Source organism: Triticum dicoccoides, chromosome 5A, assembly GCF_002162155.2.
Source record: "Triticum dicoccoides isolate Atlit2015 ecotype Zavitan chromosome 5A, WEW_v2.0, whole genome shotgun sequence".
NCBI classification, from domain to species: Eukaryota; Viridiplantae; Streptophyta; class Magnoliopsida; order Poales; family Poaceae; genus Triticum; species Triticum dicoccoides.
This window is the reverse complement of record NC_041388.1, coordinates 307,287,697-307,293,696: the sequence shown is the minus strand read 5'-3', so window position 1 is coordinate 307,293,696 and position 6,000 is coordinate 307,287,697.

Here is a 6,000-nt window from a genome sequence, read left to right as displayed (position 1 = left end):
ACCTCCCTATAGCTCTGGGTGAGCCCCTCCTCCGTTTTCCTCCTCTTCTTCCCATCCCGTCGCCGTAGCCTGCTGACCCCGTCGTGTTCGAACCCCGCGTACGCGTGTGTGCGTACTGCTACTACCGCTGTTGTTGCATGTGTACTACTTCTATTGTTGTGCTGCCGCTAGCGCCGTCCATGCCCCACGCCTCCGGCCATCGCGCCCCCTCCGCCGCGGCTACCCGCCATGCCCGCCTGTGCCGTGCTGTCGCCTGTCGGCGCACGCGCTCTCGCGGCTCCGCCTTGGCCCCCTGCCTGCGCCACCCCCGCCGGCCAGGCCCCGCGCGCCATGCCTCGCCGGCTCACCTGCTGCCACCCGCGCCCCGGTGGCTTGCTGCGCCCGGCCGTGCCTCGACGCGTGCTTGCCTGCTGCCGCAGCTGCCTGCCCGCGACCGCCGCTGCTCTGCTCTGTTCCTACTGCCGCTTGTTGCTGCGCTCGCCTGCTGCTCTGCTTCGCTGCTTCTGCTAAGGCTGCTACGCATACTGCTTGCTGCCGTCGCTGGCGGCTGCTCGCCTGGCCGCGTCCCCGCGCACGCCCACGCGCGCGTGCCCGCACCCGTCCCGCGCCTGCCCGTAGTCGCCTACGCCTGCAAGCGCGCGTCAACGCTACTCTGTTGCCGTTGTACTGATGGCCTATTGCTAGTACTGTAGCTAGTGCTAGCTAGCTTTTCAAATTTTACACTGACTAACCCTTTGGCAGCCCCTAAATTCAGGCTAAACAACTACTATCAAGACTAAAAAAATTATGAGGAGGTAATACACTTGACAATGCTCAAATGTTTCCATTGGACCAAATCCATTTAGTGCATAGATTAAATTCGATGAAAATCACAAAATGCTATCTTTTGTTAGCAGAAAAAACAAAACTATGTGTGGGTGAGTGTGTGTTCTGCATAGTGTGTGTGCGTGCAGTTGGCCATGGCCGTGTGCTCCTGTGTGTGTATGTGTGCATCATGTGTGTGGCCGGTTGGGTTATGCCCATTAGTGGCCGGCCCTGGCTTAGATTAGTACTACTAGATTTAATTAGTGTTAAGTTAGTCTAGTAGTAGATAACATGTAGACCCTTTTAAATAAGTTAGATTTGTTTAATTGTATAGGTAAATAGTCTATGACATGTGGGCCACACCTGCCCTTTGACTAGTCAAAATTAAATTAGTCAATTCGGTTTAAGCTAAATATAATAATCCCAAGAATTCAATTAAACTTTGAAAAATCATTATAAAATAAACCGTAGCTCGGATGGAAAAACTTTGTACATGAAAATTGCTCAGGACGATGAGATGAACCCGGATACGCAGCCTGTTCGTCCGCCACGCATCCCTAGCATAGCGAACACACAATTTTTCCCCTCCGATTCATCTGTCCGAAAACGCGAAACACCGGGGATACTTACCCGGATGTTCCCCCCTTTCGCCGGTATCACCACCTACCGCGTTAGGTCACACCCGGCACATCTTATTGCCATGTTATGCGTTTTGGTGCTATGTTTGCTTTATATTTACTGTTTCTTCCCCCTCTTCTCTCCGGTAGACCCCGAGACCGATGTTGCCCTTGTGATCGACTACGTCAACGACGACCCCTCCTTGCCAGAGCAACCAGGCAAGCAAACCCCCTTGAGCATTCCGATATCGCCCATTTCTTTCCCTCTCATGCTTGTATTAGAACTGCTACTGCTTTCTGTATGATCCTACTCTGATGCATAGCCTGTTGTTGTTACCTGCTTTCATACCTTACCTGCTTATCCTAAACTTCTTAGTATAGGATGGTTAGTGAGTACTTTGGATGAGTACTCACGTCTGCTTTGCTACCTCTTTTCCCCATACCCGATTATTGCGACCAGATGACGGATCCCAGGAGCCAGACGACACCACTGATGACTACTGCTACCCTGAGGGTGCCTACTACTACGTGACGACCGCTGACGACTTGGAGTAGTTAGGAGGCTCCCAGGCAGGAGGCCTTGCCTTTTCGATCGATGTTGCTTTTGTGCTAGCCTTCTTAAGGCAAACTTGTTTAACTCATGTCTATACTCAGATAATGTTGCTTCTGTTGACTCTTGTGTATTAGAGCCCTCGAGGCCCCTGACTTGTAATATAAAGCTTGTATTATTTTAATTTGTGTCTAGAGTTGTGTTGTGATATCTTCTCGTGAGTCCTTGATCTTGATCATACACATTTGCGTGTATGATTAGTGTACGATTGAATCGAGGGTGTCACAAGTTGGTATCAGAGTCGACTGCCTGTAGGATCCCCCTTTCCAACTTCTTGGCCGAAGTTGAGTCTAGTCACTGAAAAACTTTTACTAACATTGGTTGTGTGTCTTACGGGCCCATGTCGCCATATGAGTGGTATTAGGATCTTTTACTCCTCGTCTATACTCTGGGACCCTAATCTCTCTTCTATTCAGGTTAAATGGTTTTACTAACTCGAACATTAGGATCTCGTGATCACATCCGCCTGGAGAGCCCCTTATTTCAGATGATCGCCTGCTGCATCAGAAGATTCCGAAGATACTCGACAATTTTCTCTTGAGACTTTGTGCCTGTTGCCTTAGCAATTCCCTACCACCGAAATATCCTTATGGATAACTACACACACTTACCATTCTTACATTCTATCCCATTGATCTTGTTATTATAAGATGCCCTGAGCTGCTCTCCTTTTCCGAGAATCCTTTGAGCTTACTGCCTTGCAGTTCCTTGTCATCTGAATACCCCTACGGATAACTTTGTGCACCTATCGAGTATCCGCTCACCCTCAGTTGATTCTTATACTTCACAAAAGTCTTCGTAATACCATTCGTTCTTTTGAAAATCCTCAACAGCCTATTGTTCTTGAATTTCTTGCTTGCTTGCATTGTGGTTAATACCATAGGTCTAGTAATCTTATTGTCAGCCATTGTCATTATCATTTTGAGTCCGTTGATACAATATGTTGCGAATGCTCGCAATCCTCAATCAGATCCTAGAATTCATCCTTCCGACACCGACGTCATTTTAACATGTGTTGAATCTCGATCAATCAAATCGCCATCGATTGTACCCCTAAGGCTATTCTACCTATCCATCCCTAATCAGAGCATTGCTTCTGATCCCTTCTCTTGGAAGTCATAATTCCTTTGCCATTGGGCTTTGATTTAGTCAGTTGTTTCTATAATCTGATCTCCTTGCATTCTTTCTTCCTCTAGTTGAGTACTGATGCTCACGTCAGATCCCTTATGGACCACCAGAACCTTTTTTTTCTTCAAATTTTATCCGACAACGTCCTTCATATTCAGTAAACTTGTAGCCTTTTCCTCGGATACATAATGCTTTTGGTAAATTATATCCTCCACTTTCTCAAGCATGCTCTACTATCGAGCTTGTGTAATTATTCTTGAAATTTATGATATATGTTCCTAAGATGCCCCGATGGGTTGAACCTATGCCTTCCCTAATCTGGTGAACTCGAAAGTTATGCGGATTATACTCTACTGGCTTTTTGTCGGATAAAATTTCAATATTACAGATGCACCAAGAGTGAGAAGTAAAATGAAAGGTTATGCATTGTAGAAGTGGGAGTCGACCCTGAATCTTGTGTTCATGCCCACGGACACGGTGTGGGACTTATCATGAAAGCTTCTTGCAAGGATATTTAATCATTTGAATAATTCTCCCGGTATCGTGAATTGGTTCCCTTGTAGTTATGGTCCCGACCATATTTCCTCCTTGATTCTATTTATTTGGTAAGTTACAATTACTTAGCCTGTGCAAATCATTCCCCTGACCAACCCCTACTCTGAGTTACCTTCTGGCATTACACCTAGTACTTGATACTGGGAAGCTTTATACCCCATCACATCATTCCTAGCCTGGTCGGCTATATATTTTATCTTGTCAACTTTTTAACTGTGCTACCTGGTCCTTATGCTCGGAGCAACTTTCGATGATGAGTTAAGCTTACGTCGATCTTTCTCATCTTATCATTTCTCCTTGAACAGCAAGCTTAATTTCGAGTTTGTGTCATACCCATGGTTCCAATAACCTTTCGATTCATCATTCCTTTGACTGGATGTCATCACCAATCGATTACGTCTTCATGATATCTCTCGACAAATGTGTCGTGATCATCATTAACATTCTGAGCTTTTCCAGGATATCAATCGAATTCATGATGAGAAATACAACTCACCCTAGATGATTTGTGTTATCATCGACAACATTCTTGTCCTTACCCCAACACAAACTTGTTCACATAATTTTGAAATTACATCCTTTTTGACATGTCGATGGATTGCGGCTGAGCCCGTCGGCCACACCCTCATCTTTTCCCTGCTAAAATTGTATGACTTATTATTTTTAATTGTTTCCGATGGATCCTTGGTGTATCCAGACTCTGACCTTTGCTCGAAACCATGTCTTTGCTATCTCGAAGCATGTTTGTGGTAATCCGATCTCCAATAAGAACATTTGAAGCATGACACAAAATTTTATTTATCAATTATCCAAACACCGTTGTATGGGTAATGTCATGAAATTTCTTCCCCCTTACCTAAATGGCTCTATACTTCTATCCTGTCATGGATATCATGCTCTGCTTGTCCTTGGGAGGGATATACCCCTGAAATATGTGTTTAAACATATTTTTCTTTCCATTGTTTTGTTTAATCTGACAATTACATTTTCCTTTCCATTGGTTTGTTTAAACCTTATTGTGATCTATATTATATAAGCAGTAATATTTCCCTGCTTATGTAAGCACCTCAATGTACAACTCTGTCAGTAAAGACCCTGTTATTATTGCTGTTGACATTCCGGTAACCACCGATGGATGAGAACTTTGCCTAATGGCCCGCCTCATTCAACGAGCAGGATAATGGTTCTCTTCATCCCTCGCCCCTGGTACCGACATTGTTGCCGACATAGCTGACAGGCTGCCCTCTGACATGCCTTGCTATCATGACCATGCAAGATGTCATCGATCCTTCTATTTTAACCCACATGGTGGGCCCATAACCCATAGTTCCACAGGATCAGAACCCGACTCTCCTGTATATCCTATATTCCGAAGTATCAATTGCTCTTGACTTTGTGTGTTGTCATGAGCCACCGTTCGAGAGTAAATCTATTCCCGATGCTCTGAACCCCCCTTCTCACACTTTGTTCAGGTATCGATCGTTTGTCCATTCACTTGAAACTGCCCATTGTACCTTCATATTTTGCTCTCGATGTTTTCTTAAGTTTCAACTCAAGAGACACTTCTGTCACGTTCCCTACATTGTTCCCAGACAATTAACCCTATAAGGGTCAGTTCACCCGAAGTCACTCTTAACTTCCCCACTTAAATCTCGGGACGAGATTTTTTGTAGTGGAGGAGATTTGTAACACCCCGATAGATCAGCTACAGTAATCCCCTTCTAATGATGCCTTGTCATCATTGTTAATGTTGCTAATATCACTTTGATTCAAATCCGGTTCAAATTTCAAATTCAAATTAAAGTCCAAAACTCAAAGTATTCAAACATGAAAACTAAAATGTTCAAAGTGTGGCAAATAATCTCTGGTTATTTGTCATGTTGGAACCAACCTCTTTTGGATTCCCAAGTGCCCCTGGGAATTTATTTAGTGGTCTGCCAACATTTAAAATTGGCCTTTTCAAATTTTAAAAATAGTTAGACAACTCCTTTTGACCTCAAACTTTTTGTGACTCCTAGAAATAATGTGCTTCAGTTATGTGCCAAGTTTCTTGTTCAACAAAAATCATTTTCTATTTTAACTAAATGCAAAACTGAGACAATTGTTTGACAGAATAGATTAAAGAGAAAGAGCTAAATAGCTAATGTGCACATGGGCTTGTCGCACAGTGCAACAGCCCAGCCCAACTACCCTTGTCTCCTTCTTTCTGATCCTCCCAGGCGGCCACAAGACGTCCCCTCCCTCCTGCTAAAACCCTAGCCCCTCATTCCCCCTCTCGCGCTGTTT